The sequence below is a fragment of the Ovis aries genome, chromosome 10 (genome assembly GCF_016772045.2).
Source record: "Ovis aries strain OAR_USU_Benz2616 breed Rambouillet chromosome 10, ARS-UI_Ramb_v3.0, whole genome shotgun sequence".
Lineage (NCBI taxonomy): Eukaryota > Metazoa > Chordata > Mammalia > Artiodactyla > Bovidae > Ovis > Ovis aries.
In genome coordinates this window covers 21,376,417-21,403,102 of record NC_056063.1, presented here as the reverse complement: position 1 = coordinate 21,403,102, position 26,686 = coordinate 21,376,417, and the positions used below count along the sequence as shown (strand labels likewise).

General features: G+C 42.2%; 1 protein-coding gene across 2 annotated transcripts in view; it reads right to left on the bottom strand.

Moving 5' to 3' along the window:
- The window catches only part of WDFY2 (WD repeat and FYVE domain containing 2), a 183,924-nt gene that overhangs the window by 115,690 nt on the left and 41,548 nt on the right, over nt 1–26,686 (bottom strand). The window contains exon 2 of one of the 2 annotated variants that reach the window (XM_060394375.1): nt 1–26,686. This exon is cut by the window's left edge and continues 2,191 nt beyond it; it is cut by the window's right edge and continues 22,562 nt beyond it. The exons of the other annotated variant lie outside the window; for it this stretch is intronic. The gene's annotated coding sequence lies outside the window, so the exon portion shown is untranslated. 2 annotated transcript variants of the gene reach the window in all.

Below are 26,686 nucleotides of genomic sequence, written 5' to 3'. Positions count from 1 at the left end.
GGCTGTCCAGTGGTTATGTTGCAGAGAAGAACCAACTGGAAGACCAACTGGAACCAAAGAACCAGTTGGAGCTATTTCTTTCACTTGCTTTTCATTGCTGTTGTTATTATAGGCAAGAGCCTGCCTCAGAGGACCCTGCCCCTCTGCCTAAGTGTTTAACTGAAGTGCCTTTGATCAGCTCACAGGGAGATAATCTGACCCTGTCCACCTATGAAAAGAGGAGATTAACACACCTCTTACAAACGCTGGCCATTCTGAGATGATTTTAAAAACCAATGGCCCTTTTTACTTTACTTCCTTCCTGACTCTCTCTCTCTATTCCACCTCTTGACGTTGGTTCCTCACCACTTCTCTCTCGGTTCTGTAAAAGAATCTGGCATCCAGATTCCCAACAAGCTGGTTATCCTGAGACATTTCTTGGTTGTTCAGTCACTCAGCCGTGGCTGACTCTGCGATCCCATGGACTGCAGCACACCAGGCTTCCCCGTCCTTCACTATCTCCCAGAGTTTACTCAAACTCATGTCCATTGAGTCGGTGATGCCATCCAACCATCTCGTCCTCTGTCGTCCCCTTCTCCTGCTCTCAACCTATCCCAGCATCAGGGTCTTTTCCAATGAGTCAGCTCTTTGCATCAGGTGGCCAAAGGATTGGAGCTTCAGCTTCAGCATCAGTCCTTTCAGTGAATCAGTTTAGTTCAGTCGCTCAGTCGTGCAAGTCGAGACTCTTTGCGACCTCTAGCTTTGACCTTTGACCTTTGCTGGCAAAGTATGTCTCTGCTTTTTAATATGCTGTCTAGGTTGGTCATAGCTTTTCTTCCAAGGAGTAAGCGTCTTTTAATTTCATGGCTGCAGTCTCCATCTGCAGATTTTGGAGCCCCCCAAAATAAAGTCTCTCACTGTTTCCCTATCTATTTGCCATGAAGTGATGGGACCAGATGGTATGATCTTAGTTTTCTGAATGTTGAGTTTTAAGTCAACTTTTTCACTCTCCTCTTTCACTTTCATCAAGAGGCTCTTTAGTTGCTCTTCTAGTTAATTTTCAGAGCTAATTTCCTTTAGGATTGACTGGTTAGATCTTGTTGCCCAAGGGAATCTCAAGAGGTGGGTATGATTATTAATGAAACAGGAGGGAAGGGGGTAGGTCATAATCTTTAACAGAATGACATACCCTGAGGACATGACAGAAACTGATTAGATTTGGGGAAGAGGTGACTTCCACTAGACCTAGGTCCTCAGTATAGCATGCTTGTTGTAACACATCAGCCCGCTGAATGACACGCCCATAAGCATCATGACAGTTTCGAGGCCAATCATCAAAACCCAAAAAGTAAGCAGTGGCCCAATTCCTGGAAATCTTCACCCCTTCCCCAAAATAGTTGGAATAACCCTTCCATTCATTAGTTGATGAAATTACTCAGCCCATAAAAGCTAACCACACCACATTTCGAGGCCACTCTTGCCTTCTGAGGTGGCCCAACTCTGTCCATAGAGTGTGTTTCTCTCTACATAAATCTACTTCTTACCTATCGCTTCGTCTCCCACTGAATTCTTTCAGCAATGAGACATCAAGGACCTGAGCTTCATTATCTCCTTAAATCAGGTAAGTGATCTCAGTTGGAAGACTGTGGGTTTTGGCCAGGTTCAAGTCTCAATCTGAGATAAACGCTTTCACAAATGTCATGGGCTGCACAGAGCCCCAGGGTGAACCAGGCATCCACCTTCAGACACCACTACACTGTGCAGAGCTGCTCCCTAACAAATGGCGGGCAGCAGGGGAGAGGACGGCAGGAAAACAAGGCAAGTTTCACTTCAATATACTGAGTTTAAAGTTACTACAAAAAAAAACAAAAAAACCAAACAAACAAACAAAAAAAAGTTACTACAGATCATCTGAGTTTCGATTACACATGGAGCAGCTTCTTACATGTGGGTTACAGATAAAGGCACTGAGAAATGGGAATGGTGGTGGTGCTAGGTGCTAAGTCGCTTCAGCTGCATCTGACTCTTTGCGATCCTATGAACTGTAGTCCTCCAGGTTCCTCTGCCCGTGGGATTCTCCAGCCAAGAATACTGGAGTGGGTTGCCATTTCCTCCTCCAGGGGATCTTCCCAACTCAGGGATCAAACCCATGTCTCTTATGCCTCCTGCATTGGCAGGCAGGTTCTTTACCGATAGTGCCACCTGGGAAGCCTGAGAAATGGAATCAGTTCAGTTCAGTTGCTCAGTCATGTCATGGACTCTTTGCGACCCCATGGATTGCAGGACTCCAGGCCTCCCTGTCCATCACCAACTCCCAGAGTTTACTCAAACTTATGTCCATTGAGTTGGTGATGCCATCCAACCATCTCATTCTCTGTCATCCCCTTCTTTTCTCACCATCAATCTTTCCCAACATCAGGGCCTTTTCAAATGAGTCAGTTCTTAACATCAGGTGGCCAAAGTATTGGAGCTTCAGCTTCAGCACCGTCCTTCCAATGAATATTCAGGACTGATTTCCTTTAGGATGGACTGATTGGAGCTCCTTGCAGTCCAGGGGACTTTCAAGAGTCTTCTCCAACACCACAGTTCAAAAGCATCAATTCTTTGGCGCTCAGCTTTCTTTATAGTCCAACTCTCACATCCATACATGACTACTGGAAAAACCATAGCTTTGATTAGTCGGACCTTTGTTGGCAAAGTAATGTCTCTGCTTTTTAATATGCTATCTAGGTTGGTCATAACTTTTCTTTCAAGGAGCAAGCGTCTTTTTATTTCATGGCTGCAATCACCAACTGCAGTGATTTTGGAGCCCAGAAAAATAAAGTCTGACACTGTTTCCACTGTTGCCGCATCTATTTGCCATGAAGTGATGAGACCGGATGCCATGATCTTAGTTTTCTGAATGTTGAGCTTTAAGCAAACTTTTTCACTCTCCTCTTTCACTTTCATCAAGAGGCTCTTTAGTTCCTCTTCATTTTCTGCCATAAGGGTGGTATCATCTGCATACTGAGGTTATTGATATTTCTCCCGGCAATCTTGATTCCAGCTTGTGCTTCATCCAGGCCGGCATTTCGCATGATGTACTCTGCATAGAAGTTAAACTGGCAAGGTGACAATATACAGCCTTGACGTACTCCTTTCCCTATTTGGAACCAGTCTGTTGTTCCATGTCCAGTTCTAACTGTTGCTGTCTGACCTGCATACAGATTTCTCAAGAGGCAGGTCAGGTGGTCTGGTATTCCCATCTCTTTCAGAATTTTCCACAGTTTGTTGTGATCCACACAGTCAAAGGCTTTGGCATAGTCAATAACTTCCTGCTAAATCAGTAAACAAGAATGCCACAGCCATTAGCAATTGCTGCCACTACTGACGGTGAGCTGGTTGAGCCCTGAGGGAACTCAGGAAGGAAAAAATACCTGCCATCTATCAGACATCAGACTGTAGCCATTCCCCACAGTGAGCCCTGAGGAAGCTCAGGATGTGAAGACACAGGATACTGACTCCCGATAGCCAAGATGCCTATCAAAGAAATGATTTCAGTGAGCCCCGACTCTGCATGTTCCCATACGTAGAAAAGTGCTAAATTTGTTAACCTGGGATATCTGGTTTTCTTTCATTAACAATCATCATCTGATGTTCAGACTATCTGCCTTATTGTAAAATTTCTATGTAAGCTGGTTGCTCCCCTGCCTCCTTGGAGTTGTTCTCTCAGGGTTACTTAAAATGCTGTCTCCTGGGCTTGAAGTCCTAAACATGCCCACCAAATAAAACATAACTCTCAACTTTTAGGTTATGAATATTTAAGTCCACAGCAGCATCTACACTATGAGCACAAAGGTTGTTACACTATTCTAATGTTAGCTGAGCCAGTGGTCTTTCAGAAGCATAAATTATTTTTAAAATATATAAACACACACACACATTTTTGTTTTTAAAGTAACAGTATTCCTAAAAATCTTGGTTAAAAAAAGGTACACATCGAATCAACACAATTAGCACAGACTTGGTTAAAGATTTTTTAAAATAGCTGTACAAGTCAAAAAGGTGGCAGGATAATATTAGCTTTAATTTGAATAACAGTAACAAACATTTCTACAGAAATAACAGCCCCTCAAACACTTTGCATATACATTTAATCACTGCAAAGCCCTATGAAACAGAAACCATCCTTTAGAGACAAAAGTATAAGCCCAACACAGCTTAAGTGATTTACCCATAACTAGTGAGCGGATGCAGTTATTTTAAACTCTGTGTTGTCTTCACTAAATATCAACATGTTAGCTTCTTTACCTGAACATGTATCTGATAACTGACAAATTTTACAATCTAAAAATAAAATGCGATAAAAACACCTGTTCTCTTATAGTCAGAGTTGTAACAGCAGTTTAAAAAGGGAAAAAAGACACTGCATCCCAGAGGTCAAAAGCACAATTTGGAAGGCTCAGAATTTCTTAGATAAATGTAAATTCCACTGTACAAAGCCTATAAGTCAAGTGCTCATTTTTTCGCAAATTACATTTTAAAGACAACACAAAAAACTTTTTTCTTTGAAAAAAAAAAAATTTAAGAAGTAACAGCTGTTGATTAAGAGTCAGAGTTAAACCAGTAGAGGTCAGTGTCCTGGAGAAGAAAAACGCATGACCTGCTGAAATGCAGAGAAACTGCATTTGTCGCCCACGCAAAGTCTTGGGGTGAAGAAGAAAACCAACACAGCACGGCCCAGGCCACTTTGCCACGTCCTGTTTTCTTCTCCCCTAGCCTCTTCTCCCCCAAGTTCTCAGCAGTAGGCAGAAACACACTGGGGAGAAGCAGTGCTCATCTCAAAACTAGCAAGATAAGGCCCCCCCAGTGGGGCTCAGTCAGTTGAACAGGTGGGCTATTTTGAAAATACCCTGGACATAGCTGACCACATTTCAACAAGTAAAAATTACTTTAAAATATGGTCCTGAAATATTATTCCTTAGACCTAAAAAAATTTTTTTGAAGGTTAAAATAGATGTTAGATAAATGTGCATTTATCAAAAACTCCCCTATCATCAGAGCTGGTTGGCTCCATGACTGAGCTCTAAATACAGTCAGAAGAAACTACATTTTATCTTACTTAGCATCTGCCCCAGGGCCAAGCCCCATATGAGGTTCCCAACTGGTGCTCATCATTTGACATACAAGAAAGACCGGTCAAAAATTCCTCCCTCTGGTCACCTGTCCTAGTCAGGAAGTCTCTATTTATACCTGCACAGACTCACACAGAAGGGCAGCAACTGAGTTAGGCTGACACCAGAAAATCTGTACACTGTGCTGAGATGATGGGAAGGGACTAGAAATCCTTCCATTCTCAGTGCCAGCATCCACTGATACTCCAAAGAAATAAGAAAGGGAATGGTATTCCCAGGCTGCCTCCCATCCCCGCCCCCCACAAGTTATTCCAAAGACCTGAATCCAGCGCCTGTCTGAGCTACAACCTCAGCCAGGACAGATGTGTGCTCCTCACAGCCTGCCCCAGCTCAGCAGCCATTATGATCACACAGAGGGGTACAATCAAGTGTGTGTGTGTGTGTTGGGGGGGTGCTTCCTTTATGAGATTTTTGCAGGTTTCTGTTCGACTTTCTTGTTTTGACCAGTGCTAATACTCAGATGCTGCCAGTGGAGTTGAGTTGGACACGGTTGCTGAACTGTGTATCTGCCCACGTGTCTGTGTGTGTGTGCACGTTTATACAGAGATATACAGCCAGGCACCACACCAGGTCCACCGTTCCACATCCTATCCAGGAATATACCCTCTGTTCTACATTCTAGCCATCTTTAAGTCCACTTATCCTGGCGGGGACAATGAACTATCGGGTTGGGAACAACTTGCGTTTTCTAAAACTATTAAAATCCTCAAAGTTAGGAATTCTACCCCACTGCCCCACAAGCGCACTTACACATTCAATCAATGACCTCTTTTTTTTTTTTTAGTTTTGGTGCTGCTGAGTCTTCATTGCTGTGGGCGGGCTTTCTCTAATTGTGGCAATCGGGGGCTTCGCTTGTTGCAAAGAACAGGCTCTAGGCGCCTGGGCTTGGTTGCTTCACAGCATGTGGGATCTTCCTAGACCAGGGATGGAACCCGAGTCCCCTGCATTGGCAGGAGGAATTTTAACCACTGGACCACCAGGGAAGTCCAATCACTGACTTTTTGATCATTAATTCATTCAACAAACATTTTATTAAAAACCTGTACGGATGTGAGAGTTAGTCCAGAAACAAGGCTAAGTGCTAAAGAATTGATACTTTCAAACTACGGTGCTGGAGAGAAGACTCTTGAGAGGCCCTTGGACAGCAAGGAGATCAAACCAGTCAATCCTAAAGGAAATAAACCCTGAATAATTCACTGGAAGGACTGTTGCTAGAGCTGGTGTTTCAATGCTTTAGCCACCTGATACGAAGGGCCGCCTCATTGGAAAAGACCCTGATGCTGGGAAAGACTGAAGGCAAAAGGAGAAGGCGGTGGCAGAGGGTGAGACGGACCTGAATTTGAGCAAACTCCAGGGGACAGTCGGAGACAGAGGAATGTGGCGTGCTATAGTCTATGGGGTCGCAAAGAGTCAGACACGACTTAGCTACTGAACAACAACAACAAAAGGGACTAGTACATGAAATGCACAAAAACAAACAAACGCCAGCTGTGCACTAAGATGCACGGGAGGGAGAAGCCCGTGCACTGTCCAGGAGCATCACGAGCATCTTACTCTGACGACAGAGCTGGGTCAGGGGACGGTGGGTGAAGCTTTCGAGGGCTCTGCCACCCTGAAGAGTCTGGATTCTTACTTTGAGGATGCTGGGAAGCTGATGGAGGGTGAGCAGCCGGCCACAAACTCCGAATATTTTTGTTTGTTCAGGAGAAGACTGGAGAAGCCTGGTTACCCTAAAGTAACCACATTGGAGGATGTGGTCAGAACAACAAGCAAAAAAGGAGGAGGCCTTGGACGAGAGAGGAGGTCAGAAACACTGGGTGGGGAAGATCCCCTGGAGAAGGGCATGGCAACTCACGCCAGTGTTCTTGCCTGGGAAGTGCCATGGACAGAGGAGCCTGGTGGGCTCTAGTTCATGGGGTTGCACAGACACACACTGAGCGCACATACCACACCAGGAAACGCTGTACAAGCACCTGGCCCCGGGGGCTGTCCTTCGGGGCTGGCCCGAGAGGTGGAGTGCTGTGTGAATGGTGGTGCCATTCTTCAATAAGTGATTCCTGTGGGGGGCAATGCTGACTTCATCTTGAACTTGCTGAACCTGCAGACTGAATTAGTGAGCTACCTACTACTGCCTGCCTGCAGTCCAGTGCGAGACCTGAGCTGAAAAATTAACATCTGGGAGTCACTACACACAAGCAGTAGGTAAATCATCAGTGAAGAAAAAGGAGAGGGCTAAAGACAAAGCCATGAGTAACACCAAAAGGTAAGCGATGCAGAACCAAAAAAGATCCCTGAAGACCTCAGTGAGGGCTGCCAGGGAAGTAGGAGGAAAGCCCTTTACTTCTCAGAACCCGCACGTGTCCTAATTTTTTGGTCCAGAAAATAAGGTCACTATAAACATACCTAAGACTGAACCAAATTCACAGTGCTCACAATAAAAAGCCATCTATATAGGTCACTATTTTGAAGGAAGAGGGAAGATTGGAGGCGGTGACAACCAGGAGGCCACAGGTTGCTAAGCTACTGGGTAAAATAAGACGGGGCGTCTACCCATGTCGAATAAATCCAGGCTTTTAAGAATGTGCCCTAGAATGATGCAACCTTCATTAGTTACCATAGCGATGAGCTTCATTTCCCTGGGGGACAATTGTTATTTTTGCCACCACTCGGGGTGGAGGTGCAGGGAGTGAATCCTACTGTGTTTTGAAGACCCTGAATTTTCAGGGATTACTTTTCTACTAGATCACACATTACAACCTCCTTACTAACAAAGGCAATCCCTATCAATCTGCAGACTAACAGAACTTTGAGCAGTGGGATGTGAGTCAATGTCTTTTTGTAGTTTTCACAGTGACATGCTTCAAGGGGAAAAAAAAAAGTGCCTCTAATGCAGAGAGAATGTCGTGGAGATTCTTGGAAAACAGAGCTGAAAGATTTTTTTTTTTTTCCTATGATTATTCGTAGTAAGAACTGACTATGACATTCTCATTATATGCATTCAGATCACACGGAGTAAAGAAACTAAATCAAATCTTCTACAAAACACTGTGTATTTCTGTATGGAGGGTTTTTCCCAGGATAGACAGAGGCTGCTGTGTGGACTGAATGAAGGCGGCTGGGGGATTTCAGAGTCAGGGGCTCAAGCTGGGAGCTCTCCAGATTCTAGACCACAGTGCCAGGCAGCTCAGTTCCAAGTATTAACCAGCTCACTACATCAGACCTAAACAACTCTGCTGAACCACAGACACTTGGACTTCTTTTCCCACGGCTGTAGGAACCTAGCAATCAGCAGCTGGAGAAGAGATGTGGCTGTTTTATAGTTCAACACCTTGAGCTTTGAAAGGAACTCCTGCTTTAAAAACAAAAACAGTCATTCCAATCATTTACAGCCTCGTGTTTCATCAAGGGGTGCTAACCGCAGCCATTCCCCCCAGGGCATTTTAACCAGCTGGATAATTTCTCTTCAACCAAAGGTCACCAAAGCCTTTACATTTAGAGTTTTAAAAGTCACGACCAAATGGCAATATCTTCATTGGTTTTTGTGTGAGTGTGTGTGACTCTTTGCCACCCCTTGAACTGTAGCCCACCAGGCTCCTCTGTCCATGGGGTTTTTCAGGCAAGAATACTGGAGAGGGTTGCCATTTCCTTCTCCAGGGGATCTTTCCCACCCAGGGATCAAACCCATATCTCCTAGATCTCCTGTCATTGTTTCTTAAAAATCTATAAAATGAAATCTCCAAATGAGATTAAACAAACCCAGATGTCAGAGGAGAGATTATAAACACACATGAAATACAGGTAATTGTTATCTTTATCAATCAGTAGTAAGAGTCTTGAGAGAAACAAGCCCCTAATTCTGAGTCCTTTTATTACTGATAAACCCTATTCTGTGCCTGCAAATAGTTTACTTGCAGTGGAGACTTGTTTTGCATATTTTGTTTTCTTGGTAATTTAACTCAGTGGCTAATGTTTAAGCACAGACTTCCTGCCCTGGCACAGTTGTGGGTTTTACCATTCTCAAAACTCCTTCCCCATAACAACTGTTACCTGGCTATCTGCTCTCCCATGTGAGCATAACTCCCCTACAAGCCTCTGGGACTCCTAGGCAAAATTAAGCTTCAGGATCACACCGTATCTTGCCAATGTAAGGACAGTTACATTAGCCATCAATGCCAGTGAGCAATGCTGGTCCTTTGCCCCACTGGACAAGTAATTTCTTAAAGACTTCAAAATGTTTATCTTTAAATATTTTTATCTTTGATTTTCTTAATACCTACAGTACTTTAATTTTGAATACATACAGTACTTAGCATAAGAGGGATGCTTAGAAAAGGTCATAAAGATACATTAAAGAAAAAAAGAAAAGAGAAAAAAATGAACACATTCCCAGTGCGATGGTGAAGAACAGCCCACAGGGAAGTACCAGGAATGTCCCAGAGCTCAGAGGCTGGACAGTTTCTGGATGTTAGTTAGCATCAGAGACCCCATCTGCTCCTAAGTCACAGCCCCTCATAGGACAGAGAGTCATGAGGACAAGCCTTGAGCAGCTGGTTTGAGCAAGTCAACAGTACGACAGTGTTCGTCAATATCACTCATCAGGAGGCATGTGATGGAATCACTAGAGGAACAATATGGAATTAGATATAGTTCTTGACTGTGCACGAAGTGGGAAGGCGTGGTCTTTGTCATACCACTCACCACTCTCTTCCTGCAGCCAACACGTGACAATCGCTCAACAGGGACTTAATGACTGAAAGAGCAGTGACTCACACAGGATGCCCCTGGCTGCCGCCCTTCTGAATCTGTAGAAAGATGAACTGCTCCCTTTCAAGGTAGTAAAATGGCCAAGAATTTTACACCTGAAAGACACCACAGAGGGACTTCCCTGGTGGTCCAGAGGCTAAGAGTCCCAGTGCAGGGGGCCTGGGTTCGATCCCACATGCTGCAACTGAAGACCCTGCGTGCCACAGTGAAGACAGAGACTCCCCGTGCAGCCCAATAAATAAAAATAATTTTAAATTTTCACAAACAAACAAAATACATCAGAGCTGGGGGAGGGGAGGGTGGGGAGTTACTGCTCAACAGGAATGGAATTTCCATTTGGGAAAGGGATAGTAATGATGGCCGCACAACATGTGAACACACCCAATGCCCCTGAATTGTATACTTATGTGCTAAATAGACAAATGGTTGTCTATTAATATTTTCCACAATTAACAAAGAAAACAATTTTTTTAAGCTTTAAAAAGAGAAACACAGCAGAAAGACTCTCTCAGAAACTGTAGTCTTCATAGAGTGGCCGGCGTCACAGCAATTAGATCATCTGCGGACAGACTGGCTTTACTTAGAACAGGTCTGCAGAGGGCGTCTGGGCCAAGAATGCGTAAAAGGGATACACTTGCTCACTCCAGCAGGGAAGGGCAGAAGGGTACCCTTCCAGGATTCAACTGAAACTCAGGGTTTGGAAGAATTAGTCTTGATAGCCTATGAAAAAAGTAACCAAGCAGAGTTTCTGAACCAGGAGTAACCAGGAGAAGTTACCTAGTTACCTAAAGTTATCTAAAGGTAGATAATGACAGGGGGTGTTTTTCAAAAGACTGCTTTGGCAGTGAGCAGCCTGGGTTAGACAGGAGAAAAATTAAAGGCTGGAAGACCAGTGAGAGCCTGCTATGGGGATCTACATGTTAAAACACAGTGGTGTCAGGGGAATAAGGGCAATAAAGAGGAAGAATCAAATCCTAGATACGTGACTAAGGAGGAATCAACAAGGGAAGGAGAAAGAGTCAAAGGTGACGCCAACATTTCCAGCCCGGAGAGGCATGCTGATGATGAAGGCAGATGGTGGGAGATGCCACTAGCCAGTATTTTGTTCTTTCGTTTTTGGCTGTACCACAGTGGCTTGTGCAATCTTAGTTCTCCGGCCAGGAACCCAGGCCCCAAAACTCTAATAGGGGAGTTTTAAAGTTTTTAACCTTAAAAGTTCCTTTTGAATCCTGGAGATCTTAAGTTATTTCCTTTCCTAGCTGAACTGATCAGATCATGATGGTGACTGTAACTCAGCTATTCTCCTACTATTTTCCTGATACCCTAGAACTTTAGACCAAAAAGAAAAAAAAAAACTAAAATTGCATACTGTTTTACAGAAAAACCAGAATGAGCTTTCTGACCATCCCTATACATTTTTCAATACAATTTATTATAATTCAACGGTGACTGGAAATTATCCTTGAAAAAGACGGACACAAGTTGAGCAGAACTTGGCTTTGGGAAGTAATTTCCACTAATGAATTAAATAGAGTACGGCAGAAAACATAAAGTCCATCCGTTTTGTCTGCCTTTTTCTAATTCTCTTTATCCTTTACGAAACACCCTAGGATGAATGAAGCAAAAACACAATCATTCCCAGTGACTGTGTGAAGGTGCTAGGAATCTACAGGAATTAAAGAATTGATGAAAGTTACAGAGGAAGACGGTGGGAAAAAATCACATCAAAACTCTGTTGTCCTGGGGCTCCCCTGGCCATCTTGCGCTTCCAACACAGGGGAAATGGGCTCGATCCCTAGTCGGGGAACTAAGATCCCACATGGGGCGTGCTGGGATCAAATATATATATATATTACATTTTAAAAATACTTAAACTCAGTGTGTGAGCCTTGTTTGGATACTGCTTTGAATAAATCAACCGTAAAAAAAAATATATATATTCAATTAGGGAAATTTGAACATATTAAATGAACATATTAAATAATATTGCTGCTGCTGCCGCTAAGTCGCTTCAGTCATGTCCGACTCTGTGCGACCCCATGGACTGCATACCAGGCTCCTCCGTCCATGGGATTTGAAGAAATTATTAAACTCTGTATGATAATCGTGTTGTGGAATGCAAAACGACTTATCATTTATGGCATTAACACGGGAAGCAAGACATTAGTCCAGAATTCATTTAAAGTGAATTCCAGCATCCCTACCCAACAAAGGACGGAAGGTGGAGATACACAAGACAAGCCTGGCAAAAGACTGATCATTCAACTAGACTCCAATAACACTTTTAAGAATAAATAAAATACGTGAGTTACCAAAAAAAAAAAAAGACTGAATATTGCAGCTGGGTGATGGGTACATTGTCATTTTCATGCGTTGTATATGTTTGAAACTGTCCACAATAAATTATTAACAATCTTGAGGCCTTGACTCATAACAACTGTATATAACTGTATGTAACAGAAAGGCATGACCTCCTCTGGGAATACAGAGAGATTATGACTAGAGAAACAGTAGTGCATATTAACTCAAGCAGTACTGAACACTTTCGTCATGCACTTGGCAGTCCGTGTTGGTTTGATATCACTTGTAGGTATCAATAAATCATGTGCAAATGAAACACTTTTTATTTCTAGAGAATAGATAACAATTTGTGGATCTCTAAAATGAATGAACAGCTTTGAAAAGCTATGCCTGAATAGGTATAAACGGTTGGGGCGAATTATTTAAATGTATATACCCAGAAGACATTGGTACAATATCTCAGAATAATCCTTCTAGAAAAATTTTTCAGAATTCTCATATTAAATATTCTCAATATATAAATCACAGTAGCATATGTCAATGATAAAGGAGACAGTAATAGCATATGGACTGCTTTGAAGTTAGTAGAGTGGGTAAAATGTCTGTTTTCTGCAGTGCTTAAGTATATTTCATTAAGTGATTAAATTCTCCCCACTACTGGAAAACACTAAATGGCACAAACGAATTCAGATTCCACATTAAATAATCTACATTATTTCAAACATCCATCTGCTATCCATTATGACAAAGAAACAAGTAGTCAGTTTCTGGATGGAATCATAAAAGCCCTTACAATCCAGGCTATTTTATAAAGTAACTAAGGCTACTCATACTTCTCACAAATTTTAAATGCATCTGACATGCTTTGTAGCAGTACAAAGGAGGGATAAAACAGGAAAATCAAAAAGACAATGATACTACATCTTTACTCTGTCAGGTCAAATAAACATACAACAGTAGCTACTGCCCTCTACAATTCTGCTTGATGTAAAGTGATGATTTAGCATGGATGGTTAAAAATTCTCATGCTCTCTTGAAAAACCAAAGTATACAGATATCCTCTCTTCCTATAATCAACCTTTCTTCCTGTGGGCTTTTGAGATACATAATGTATACTCATGAATGTTAATAAATCCCATAAATCAAAATCACATTAACTTTCCTTTCATATTATAAACCTTCCCCATAAGCTTCTGCAGAATTTCCTTGATGTATCAAAGTATATGGTGTAAAAAGGTGTAGATGAACCTAAAACAGCAAAATTTCTGTATATGTTGGTTGAAGAAACATCTATTACCGGAAGTAATTCACTATTGCTTGGCTGCCCTTGGAAAACATGCTGGATTTAAGCCATGTCAGTAGAAAAGCTTACATGGAAACTAATGAAATAAAGAGAGCAAGCCATAAAACCAGAACCTTCTATTTACCAGTCAACCCTCAGTTTTGCTTTTGTGGGAGAGAAGTCAGGTTAAATAACAGCTGAAATGAAATTCTTTTCTAAAATTTTTTTAAGAATTCATTAATTTGCAAAAAGATACTGAAATTCATAAGAATCTTGAACTAAGGCTAACATAACATATAGACCTTCCACCAAAAGCCATTATGTAAAGCAAGCATGCTATGTAAAATTAATCCCTGCAAAAATAAAAGTCTGAAAAGGTTAGCAGAACCCAGTATTTTTACTAGGCAGCATTCTCCCAAGGACTTATATCTGTAATAAAATGAATGAAATCAGCATTTTCTGACTCACACAGCTTTTCATGAATGAGTACTTAAGTGTGAAGATGGATTAACTCTCTGATCTCATTTTAATGAGTTTCTCTTTGTCTTTGAGGGACTACACTGCACAGATGCTCAATCACTCTACACTAGAGTCATTTAAATCAATCCATATAAGAGTTTGGAGAACTGAGCTGACTTGCACTTACTTAGTTATACTAAACTGGCCAAAATTTAAAGTCAGGGAATAATTTAAATTATGTAAAGTTACCTCTTCCATCCAGTCGGCTGCTAATTACTGCCAATTTTCCTTAGTGGAACTAAAGTCTTCTCTCTGCTGTCTACACTGCTCTTAAATCCAATACACTGCTAAACCCTGTCAATCCTACCTCCCTTAATGTAACTAACACCCATTGTCTCTATACTATCTATAATATCGGCTTGGTCGCACTTGCACTGATACCCTCGAGAAACCCCTCCCTGGTCTCCTCCTGTTTCCCCTTTCTCTAATCCCTTCAACTGGGCATGGAAGTCAACTTTCTAAAATGCAAACCCAATTATGTCACAACCTTCAAAGATGTGGGGATCAAGTCTGGTTCTATGGTCTAACAGGTCTTCTACCATCTGACCCCCATCCGTTTCACTGGCCCATCTGTCCAATACCCTACCAAACTGTTCTTAGTCCTCTAACTCACTAACCTGAAAGGGTGGTGAATTAAATACAGGCTTACCAGGTTTCTATTTTGCCAAGGAAAAAACATTTCAAACAAAAGCAAAATCTACATTTTGCGAGCGCTTTCATTTTACAAAAAGAGCATGATCTTAGAATTCTACAATCCGAATAAATTTAATTTTAGACACAAAAAGCACATTATATAGTCCTTAAAAAAAAAACTTTCACTGCACTCTGGTGAAAACTCTCGAGTGAACTCATTCAATGAAACTGACCTCATTCATCAGATCTTCATGCCCCTGAGGGTGCTGACCCTCTGCTGAAGCACGTCTTTCTCCCCCACCCCCCTCCACCTGTACATAGTACTCATCTTTATATTGCACTTTATAAGGCAATCCTTTTCAAATTTAAATGTGCATAAAAATAACCTGGCAGTTTTGTAAAATGCAGATTCTGGTCACAAAGATTTTGTGCTAGAAGAGTTACAGCTTTAAGTTTTACATTGAAGTATATAATCCACTTTGTGTTCATTTTTGTATGTGTATGAGGCATGGAAAGTTTCTCTTTTTAGTATGCGGGTATCAACTGTTCCAGCACCTTTTCCTGAAAAAAGAATCCTTCCTCCACCAAACTGCCTTTGCTCCTTTGTTATAAATCAATTAGCTCAATTAGCCATGTATGTGTGTGGGTCTCTTTCTGGACTCTATCCTGTTTGTTCCATTGATCTATTTGTCTAGACCAAGTTACCTCACGTGATCTTAAAGGCTCATGATCCAAAAACAAAAGTATTCCGTGCAAAGAAAGGCCCTGGAATGTTCCAAACCTCCCTGATGTTTACCTGTGTTTTCTTTCTCCTGCTGCTCTATCCATCAAAGCCTTAAGTAAGTATACTTAGTGAGTCCTTTCAATTAACTGACCCTGCAATGATTTTGCTGTCTGTAATTAAGAAGACAGAACACAAAGCCGAAGAACTGGCTGTATTCCATCCTGCCTAAATGGGTCAAGGTCAGTTAGCTCTTCGCCCCTCTCTTCTGGGAATGCCACTTCCCAAGTTTTACTGCTTATGCCCTACAGGTCTGTTCTGATAATAACCAGTTGATGATGGCCAGATGTTATCTCAGATAACAAAGGATAATCATAAAAGAAGGAATTTTTCGGTCGAAAGCATGCTTATAGTCAGAGTATGTGAGTGTAAATGTGCATGCATGAAGGTGAACGTGAAGACAGCTGAAGCTAACCGACTCATGGACCTGAACATGAGCAAAACCCAGCAAAAGCCAAACTCTTTCAAGAAATATCAACAGCTACCCAACAGACAATTGTCAGGCTCCTTGATAGAAACAAAGGTGGGCATCCAGCACTTTGCAGAAAAGAAGGAGAAACTTCTGGTGAGAATCCTTTCCATTAAGCATTAAAGCCAGATTAAAATGTACAGGGGAACTTTCAGAGTCTGAGAAGAGAGTTCCACTCTGGCACTGCCCAGATATGGGGACGCTAGCAGAGAAATGGAGAGCAGTGGTATGGTTACGGTAAAGCTTCTGTCTCTCTCTCCAGAAGTTTAAAGTATGAAAGTCAAAGTGAGTGTTAGTCGCTCAGTCATGTCCAACTCTTTCCCACCCCATGGACTGCAGACCACCAGACTCCTCTGTTCATGGGATTCTCCAGGCAAGAACACTGGAGTGGGTTGCCATGCCTTCCTCCAGGGCATCTTTCCAAACCAGGAATCAAACCAGGGTCTCCTGCCCTGCAGGCAGATTCTTCACCATCTGAGACAGTTAGCTAAAAGTAGTAGAAGGGATAATAATAAAGATTCAGAATTAAATGCATGTGTGTGCTCAGTCATGTCCAACTCTGCGACCCCATGGACTGCAGCCCAACAGGTTCCTCCGAATAAGTGGATTCCCTCCAAATTCATACGCTGAAATCCTCATCTTCACTGTGATGGAGTTAGGAGGTGGGAGGTAATTAGGTCATGCAGGTGGTGCACTCATGAATGGGGTTAGTACTCTTTTAAGAAACACCAGGGACACCATCTTTCTCTCTCCTGAACTAAGACACCAACACCCTGAGCATCTGTTATGGAAGACACATTGTGACTTGCATCCTTCACTTCTTTTATTTTTTTTCAAAAAGAGGCAGGTATTACTAGAGACTTATCTTTTTATCACTCTGTGTTTTTTATTTTTGTTTTGGACACACCTCACGGCATGCAGGATCCTGGTTTCCTGACCAGGGATCAAATCTGAGCCCTTCGCAGTGCAAGCTCAGGGTCTTAACCATTGGACCACCAGGGAAGTCCCCCTTCACTTCTCAATCCTCACAAACATTCAGAGGGGGTCCTATTTTTGTTTCCATGTCAGATATGAGGAACTGTGTTTCCCTTGGAGGGAACAAGCCAAGAGTTACCCACAGGCAGTCTCACTCCAAAGTATTTTTGCCTGGAGAATTCCATGGACAGAGGAGCCTGGCGGGCTATAGTCCATGGCGGTCCCAACAGACACGACTGAGCGATTAACACTTTTCACTTACCCACCACACTATTCCTGAAGTCGTCTGACCACTCAGAAAGAGAAATAAAACAGACTATGAGGCAGCAGGAGAAATGAACCTGGTGACCTTTTCAAGATTTAGACAACAATGGAAGACAGGAACCCAAGGAAACGGCGTACAGGCATTCAGAGCACCTTGCACAGGGCATTACTCAGGTCTGGATCTGGTACATCTAACACGCTGAGAGGTACAGCAGACAAAAAAACATGCTGCTCTGTGAAATTCCCTGTTACACAAAGCTGCCGTTCTTACAGGCTGGCATGGAAAATGATGATCACTTCATAATTTATCTCTCAACTCTTCTGATGCCATTCAAAAGGATTAGGGCTTCCTGTCGGGGCAACTATGTATATTTCCCTACCCTCTCCTCCAACTCTGCTTTTTTAGTGTGGATGAAACCCACTTAATCCAAACATAACACATTTGATTGTGTTGATCAGTACATAAACATTTTAGGAAAAAAAAGTCCTCCTTGCTCTAAAGTTATTTTTCCGGTACTGAACACGTGAGAAACATCAGCCTTTTCCTCTCTGATGATGCTAAAAGGTATTGTAAATTTACAAAAGTTTAATTGACCCCTACCTGGATCCATGATATTTTAAATATCTTTGTTCATTATAAGGCCAAAGTATTACATTTCCTTCATTTTGAAAAGCACGTAGAGTGCTTATCGCAGAACAAGATCAGTACTAGAAACACAAAGAGGGGTCCAGCCCACAGAGAGGGTTTTCATTCTTTTCTTTTTTTAATGTGGATCCAAAAAAAAAAAAAACACACATTTTTTATTTTGCACTGGGTACATGGGTTCAATCCCCGGGTGGGGAAGGTCCCCTGGAGAAGGAAATGGCAACCCACTCCGGTATTCAAGCCTGGAAAACCCATAGACAGAGGAGCCTGGCATGCTGCAGTCCATGGGGTTGCAAAGAACTGGACACTGACTTAGCAACTGAACAACAAAGCAGCCAAGCCAGAGACTGGAATACAATGGCTGTAAAACTCAGGCTTAAACTCTTAATCACTCCATGCACACACAGGGGGGCCAAGTCCACCAGCTCCCCTCTTACAGCCGGTGGACAGCTCCTGGAGTAGAGGTGGGCAAGACCAGCGCTGGACAAAGGGCCACCCTGGAGCTTCTGCCTGGGCGCCAGACCAGGCAGCTACTCGGGGGAAGAGAAACTACCTCAGTAGGCTCAGAGCTGCCAAAGCAACACAAAAGGAAGACTGTTTCGCAACAAAGCAGGGCTCTGCCCTGCAGCTGCGTCCCTCTGCCCACAGCTCCAGCCTTACCCCACACAGGCTATCAGGACTCTGAGCTGCTGCTGAGAAGTTACAAGCATCTAACTTTTCCCCCTATTTTTTGCTGGTAATGAAAAGAACTGAACAATGACCCACAGAGTCTCTGACAAAGCAGATTTCAGTTACCAACACGGAACAAACTAGACCTCACTTGGCAGATGAGCAGAGAAGCTAAGAGAGGTGGGGACATTCTGAACAGTTAGCGTAAAGGCAAGAAACAAGACAACTTTACAAATTTTGAAATTTACATTCTCAGGGAGATTCAAAACACTGAATCTCTAATACAATGAAAGGCAAATGAAAAAAGAATTAGAAACTAGTGTTTGAAGGTAAAAGTGAAACTGGTAGCCGGAAGAACAGAGGCACCGAAATGCAGCCTGGCTACCGCAGAAAACCACGCTGGAGCCTGCGAAGACCTGCTCGGGGAAAGCTCCCAGAACTCACAGGAAAACAGTGACCAGGCGGAAACTCTCACTGAAAAGACAGCACCTCCACAACGGACCCAACACGTGTATTACAGGCATTTCAGAAAGGGAAAATAAAACAGAGGGGGAAAATCACAAGTAAAGGAGAAGCAGTAACTAAATAAATTATGGGAGAAAGAGACAACTTACAAATGAGTTTTTCAGACTAAAATCATCTACTCAGAACTTGACAGGATTAATCATAAAAGATCCACACATTCCCCAAATTTCTGAATGTCAGGAGGAGAAAAACTCAATAAAATCTGAACCTCCACCAAGATTTTAAAAAAATAAAAAAGAGGGGGAAATTAATTTAAAAAAAAAACCAACAAGCTAAAAATACAAAAGGGGGACTTCCCTGGCAGATGAGTGGTTAGGACTCTCTGCTTTCACTGCCATGGGTGGGCATGTGTTTGATCTCTGGTTGGGAAACTAAGATTCCTGCATGCTGCAAAGTGCAGCCCAAAACAAACAAACAAACCACTAAACACCGAATAAAGTAAAAACTAAAAAAGGATTATGAATGAGATGGACATCGGACTTCTCAGCTGCCATACTGGCTGTGAAAGACAAAGGAGTAAGATTTCCAGAACTTAGAAGGAAAAAGACTGTGGTCTAAGAATTTGAAATTTTTAATTATTATGAAAATAATTATTTTATTTTATTATTAAATTATAATATACCTATCATTAATTATAAAGCAGAAGAAAGCTATTAATAGACATAAAAGGACTCAAAAATATACTTTCCACCTATCTTTTCAGGGAAAAAAAAATCTTAAGGGAGTATAGAAATCTTCAGTGCAGGCATACAGAAGCATAAAAGAAGTAGCAGTGAGCAGTAACACTAGTGAAACTAGCCTGGTCTAAATTGTGTATGCTAATTGTTGACATCATGAGAGAAATAATCAACAAGGATGCTGAAGGAGCAAATTATTAAACAAAAAAGTGTGGACAAACATTTCTAATTATTTCAACAAAAGTCATGGGTGAGAGGAAGGAAGGGAGGAAAGAATGTGCTGAAGCATATGGTGTAAGGGAATCCAGATACTGTTCCAATGATACCTACAAATTTTAAAAGTACCCACAGTTAGAACAAAAACTGGACATAACACTCCCAAGTTACAAGGAGAATTGTTTTTCTTTTTTTTTTTTTTTAATTGAAATACGTTGATTGGTGGCTCAGATGGTAAAGAATCTGCTTGCAGTGCAGGAGAACAGGGTTCAATCCCTGGGTCAGGAAGATTCCCTAGAGAAGGGAATGGCAACCCACTCCAGTATTCTTGCCTGGAGAATCCTATGGACAGAGGAGCCTGGCAGGCTACAGTCCATGAGGTCCCAAAGAGTCAGACACGACTGATCGATTAACACACACACTTTTCAATAGTTGATTTACAATGTTTCAGGTGTTAGCAAAGTGATTCTGTTATACACATATATATTCTTTTCCAAATTCATTTCCATTATAGGTTATTACAAGATATTGAATATCACTCAGAAATTCCATTTGTAGACATTTATTCTCCATTCACATTTATAAAAGAAATTATACATAGAAAGAATGAATTAATTCAAGACAGTTCCCTCCGTTTAGGATGATGTGAGCCGCAAATTTTCCAGTAGTTATGTATGGATGTGAGAGTTGGACCATAAAGAAAGCTGAGCACCGAAGAACTGATGCTTTTGAACTGTGGTGTTGAAGAAGACTCTTGAGAGTCCCTTGGACTGCAAGGAGATCCAACCAGTCCATCCTAAAGGAAATCAGTCCTGAATATTCATTGGAAGGACTGGTGCTGAAGCTGAAGCGCCAATACTTTGGCCACCTGATGCGAAGGTGAAGGTGATTCATTTGAAAAGACTCTGATGCTGGGAAAGACTGAAGACAGGAGGAAAAGGGGACGACAGAGGATGAGATGGCTGGATGGCATCACTGACTCAATGGAGTTTGAGCAAGCTCCGGGAGTTGGTGATAGACAGGGAAGCCTGGCGTGCTGCAGTTCATGGGGTTGCAAAGAGTCGGACATGACTGTGCGCCTGAACTGAACCCGAACTAAGCTGCAAATAACAGAATACCCAAAGTGATTTAAACAAAAAGACTAGAAGGCAGGCAGTTCCAGGTTGATTCAATAGCTCAAATAAATCCTTAGTGGCCAAGGCTTCATATTTCCATCCTATCACCTTCATTGTGCTGGTAAAATCATGACAGGTGAATACAAGGCTGGTAAGACCATGTATATTAAAAGATCTTAACTATACTAAAATCAGAAGAAAATAAGAGTTAAGAAAAATCTCTTATTACTGGTTGTTCCAAGATGGCATGATCCTGCTTTACAGACTTTTGTACTTTCCATATATTTTAAAGAATGCAATATGTGCATAAACTGAAAATATATATATGAAGAAAAAGAGAAGAACTACTGAAGAAAAGGGCTCAATACTCCTTGGCCATAATGACATAAGTATTTTCTCCTTGCTTCCCAAATAGAACTCTTTTAAAGTGATGTGTTGCGTGTAAGAGTTTTCTGATTCTCCACTACGCACACAATAGTTTCATATAAAAAGCTTATGTCGTTAATGATTATCATCTATGTAGTGTGTAACATCTGTACAGAATGTAACAGTTCCCTTTCACATGCTTTTATTTCATGACACTGACTACAAACTTTACAGATAAACACAGAATAGTAAGAATAGCTAGAGAGCCTTTGCCATGAGGAATCCCATCATTCAAGAGCCTTTCCGAAAATCACGTTAAATTGGGAAATTTAAATACAATTTACCCCAAATTCATCTCACATTTCATAAAGACAACATTAAAACAAATTCATGGTTAGACTGCATCAGTTTCCGTGGGACTCCAATTCTTTTAGGTATTGAATTAATAATACCAGTAACCATCTGTGCTCCTAAAGCTACTGCAGAGAAAATAAGCATCTAGACCAAAGCAGGCTAAGAGAAGCTTACACAATCCATTTGGTGTCTGTCAGTTACTTCCCAGCCTAGAGTATCACTTAATCAGCTAACTTCATAGGCATTTTCCAAGACTGCCTCTCCATAGTTTAAAACTACAAATTTGAATTTCAGAATTTCAACTTCAAAACGGAAAAATACTCTAGCAAAAGTCCTAATCTGATACACAAGGAAACTGTCAAGGCATGGTTTTTTTTTTTTTTTCAAGGCATGGTTTAAAACCATCAAAATGGATCACAGCGGGGACCTTCATCAGTCTAGTGGTTAAGACTCGCCTTCCAACGCAGGGGGTGCAGGTTCTATCCCTGGCAGAGGAACTAAGATCACAGTCAAAATGTTTAAAAAAGAAAATCACAGTTATAAACAGAGAAGTTCCACTGGGCACACAAAGATCTCTTTTGAAGAGGGCCTAACCCTGCAAAGAATTTATCCTGCTGCTCAATCTCTAGTGATGAGCCTATTTTTAAAATGCTGCTCAGTTTCTTAGGTCCTTTTTAGACATTAGAAAGCCTCAAGGAAGAAAATTCCATTCAGTTAAATCATGACAGAGTAAAGCAGCCACGTGCCCTTCATCTGGTCCATCAAGCAAGGTCATCCTGTCTCCTCTTCTCCATCCACAAGGAACGGAATTTAATCTTTGCCTTTTTGGTTACTGTTGTCTTCAGTAACGTGACACGAAGCATGGAAGAGAGGAATGTAGAAACACCAAACTGTGGACCAAAAGTTCACTGAAATAAAAATTGTTGTTAGGCCGGTTTCATTTTGTTTTAGGTCCTGCCGCATTTTGCACATAAATTATGAAATGCAGTATACGTCATATACAAAATTAAACAATCTATCAACATCTACAATTTAAAACAACAACAACAACGATTTCACTGTCCATCGGTATTAATGATTGGAGTCACTGGAGAGGCGCCTTTGGATCGGAGAAAGAGGAAGGAGCAATTTAATGAGCCTTGCCTGTAAGGAGACGCTTCGTGTAGCTTCCACAGAGCAAGGCTGTCACAAGTGCTTGTCAAGAAGAAGAGAAGATCTGGGTTGTACTGTGGAAGAATTTTATGTTCTAAAGACAAACTCAGGCCTCATTCCATCACTTACTTAGGAGTTGGAGATTTTCAAGTGAAATTCTAGAATATTCAGAATCCCTTCGCATCTGTCTCCCTGCAGACTCTCCCCAGGAGGCTGCTGGTGGGAGCAGGTCTGGCCTAGTGGCCAGGGGACTCTGGGCGACCCAGCTAGGCCCGAAGAATTCACTAATTCTTAGCAAGGTATGACAGTGCTAATCCAAGGGAAGGAACTCGCTGGAGGGCTAAGTGCTAAATGCTGCATCAGGTGAAAATTCCCTCCGTTGATACCAGTCTCCTTTCCGAAGTTCTGGCTGCACCTCACCCCTGCGCTGTCAGCATTCCGCCCTCAGCCAGGGCTGGCCATACCCTGAGTTGCCTCATCCTGGCTGAATTCCACAGGGTTTTAGTTGGCCTCGGTAATATTTGTGCTTAGCTCTCAAGTCCAGAGATACTTATCCTATAAAGTGACTGCCATTTTTGTACTGAAATTCTGAAATCCTCCAAATTGAGGAATATTTTAATTGAATCTTACTGAAGAATAGGTAAAAAAGATGAGTGGCGGCTGCCATGGGCAGGGTAAAACAATTTTGCTTTGTGCATCATAAATATCTTTGCCTTCTTTTTTTTAAGGACAAATGACTACTTTTAAGATAAACATACATTTTTTTCATTACATAAGTGAAAGTCACTCAGCTGTGTCCGACTCTTTGTGGCCCCGTGGACTGTAGCCCGACAGTTTCCTCTGTCCATGGGATTCTGCAGGCAAAAGTACTGGAGTGGGTTGCCATGCCCTCCTCTAGGGGACCTTCCCAACTCAGGGATCGAATCCAGGTCACCTCTCACTACCTCCGCCATCATTACCCAGGTCAGTCATCATCGCCTCTCCTACTGCGATCTGGCCCCCAGCTTCCGTCCTCACTTACCCCCACCCAGAACCTAGTCATCACTTACACAACAGTCGCTGACACTGGTAAAGCAAGTCCAGTCTCTCCCTCCTCTGCTCAAAGCTCTGCAAAGGCTCCCATTTTACCGCAGGTAAGAGCCAACATCTTCTCAATGGTCCACAATGCAATCTTTCACCCTTTGACAGTCCCCAGCCACGCCTCTTAGCACTCTTTTCCCTACCACACTGAAATTGAAAAGTGAAAGTTGTTAGTTGCCCAGTTCTGTCTGACTCTTTGCAACTGACTCACAGCCTGCCAGGCTCCTCTGTCGATGGGATTCTCCAGGCAAGAATACTGGAGTAGGTAGCCATTCCCTTCTCTAGCAGGTCTTCCCCATCCAGGGGTCAAACCTGGGTCTCCTGCATTGCAGGCAGATTCTTTACCATTTTTTACTGTCTGAGCCACCAGGAAAACCCACACTGACCTCTGCCCCAGGGCCTTTGCACCAACTGTTCCCTCTAACCTCCTCATCTTTCCAGTCTTGATTCAAATACTGCCTTCTCAGTGAGGACCATCCTCACCATTCATTTATAAAAAATTAGAAACATCAACTCCCTCCCTGCCCCCACATCTGTGTTCCCAATCCTTTTATTCTGCTCTGTTTTTTTTTTTCCCCACAGTGCTTATCACTTTGCAACACACCATTTACTTACCTATTACGATCACTGTTTATTTCTCCCCAAAAGTAGTATCCCCTCCCTAGAATAGTGCCAATACAATCAAAAACTCAAATAATATTTGTTGAACACCGGTAGAATTAAAACAAACAGAATGAAGGTGGCAGTTGTTCAAGATGCCAGCACATAAGATTCCTGCCACTCCCAGCAATGAATGAAACAGGACAAGCAAATCAAGAGTCTCAAAAGTGGAAGAGTGATGGCTCGGACCACAGTTCTTGGGAACAGAGAATAACAATCAGGCAAGGCCTGAAATACAGGGTTAGAGTATCTGGGATGAAATCTGAACTCTCTCTCGCTTTTAGCAAATTCATCCTATCAGAATCCAGCAGTAATCTGTCCACAACCACCCCAAGAAAGGCAGGTGCCTGGAGTAGTCTCTGATTAAATGAATCAATTTCACTTCTATTGGTGTCTCCCAACCTGATCCTTGCTCTAATCCTTCGTCCCTTATTACGCGATCTCAAAATGGGGTTCAGCCACTTCAAAGACTGCTCTTGAAAGGAATATGAGGTGACAGTGAGAGCATAGTCTTTTAATTATTTCTGTTTATTCTGCCCCTTTATTTTAAAAGCATGGGGTGAGAGGTGAAGAAATTACTTCTATACATTTAAAAAAGGGTCCATTCCTTTACAAAGAGTTGCCTATAAAACTGCGTGTTGTGGAAAGACAGGAATGACAACAAGATTGGGAGGACAGAAACCAGAGAATATCCTGAATCTCTAGAGGGGATGAGAAATAAGGTAGCTTCCAAATGTCCGCAGGATGTTCATTCTGACCTGTGGCATGCTGGAGAAAGGAGCGGCTTCACTGATGAGACTAGATGAGTCCTAAAGATTAAACCAGAGGGACTTCCCTGGCAATGCAGCGATTACGACTATACTGCTAATGCAGGGGCACAGGTTTGATCCTTGGTCGGGGAACTGAGATCCCACGTGCCATGCAGCACAGTCAAAAGATAAAACATAAAGTAAAATAACTTTTTAAAGAAAAGATTAAACCACGAACAGCCATTGAGAGGCTACTGTGTAAAAAAAAAAAAAAAAAAAATCTACAACCAAGGAAAGTAACAGGTGGTTACTGAAAAATGGGTGGAAAGATTTTTTAAAATATGCTGAACTCTTAGGCAGAATTCTAGGAGCTTGAATTAACTCACTGAATCCTCATAAAAACCCCTATGGATTAGGTGCTATAACCATACCCATTTTACAGATAAGGAAAGTAAGGCATTCTCCCTGCTTCCCCCCAACCCCATCCTCCCCCTGATCCTTCCATCCTTCTAGCATAGCTCTTAAGCTATCCATTCACCTGGCTTGCCCAGGACTATCCTGGTGTATGCCTGTGGTCCTGGTCTAAAAAAAACTACTAACCCTTTTCTTTTTTTCAACTGTAAGGAAAACATACAACATGTGGTGGGATGGGAGAGGGGAGGGAGGCTCAAGACAGAGGGGATCTATATACCCAATTATTACGGATGCCAGTTGCTGTATACTGCAGAAACCAACACATTGTAAAGCAATTATCTTCCAATTAAAAAAAGTTTTTCTTAATTTACCATCTTAACTATTTTTAAGTATACCCTTACTTTTAACCGTGCTGCAGTTTAGAAACTTCCCTGGCAGTTCAGTGGCCAGGATTTTGAGCTTTCATGAGGGCGCAGGTTTAATCCCTGGTTGGGGAACTAAGATCCCACAAGTGGGCTGTTGGCCAGAAGTGTTGCAATTTGGATCACTTTTCTCTACTTGAACTTCTCTACTGTAACTGGTTACCTCGCTGCCTCTGTGAGCTTTGGAAGAATGGTATGTCCTGTGTTTTTATGCTCACAGCCTAGCACAGTACTAAGCATATTGTTCACAATGTTCAGTAAATAAACAAATGAAAGAATGTTACCCTAAAATTCCTACTGGTTAATTTTCATGTTACTGACTTCCCCCAGGTTTAGAATTTAAAACTTGGAAGCTTTCCAGGTGGCACTAGTGGTAAAGAACCCACCTGCCAGGAGACATAAGAACTGTGGGTTCACTCCCCTGGGTTGGGAAGATCCCCTGGAGGAGGGAGAGGGGCATGGCAACCCACTCCAGTATTCTTGCCTGGAGAATCCCATGG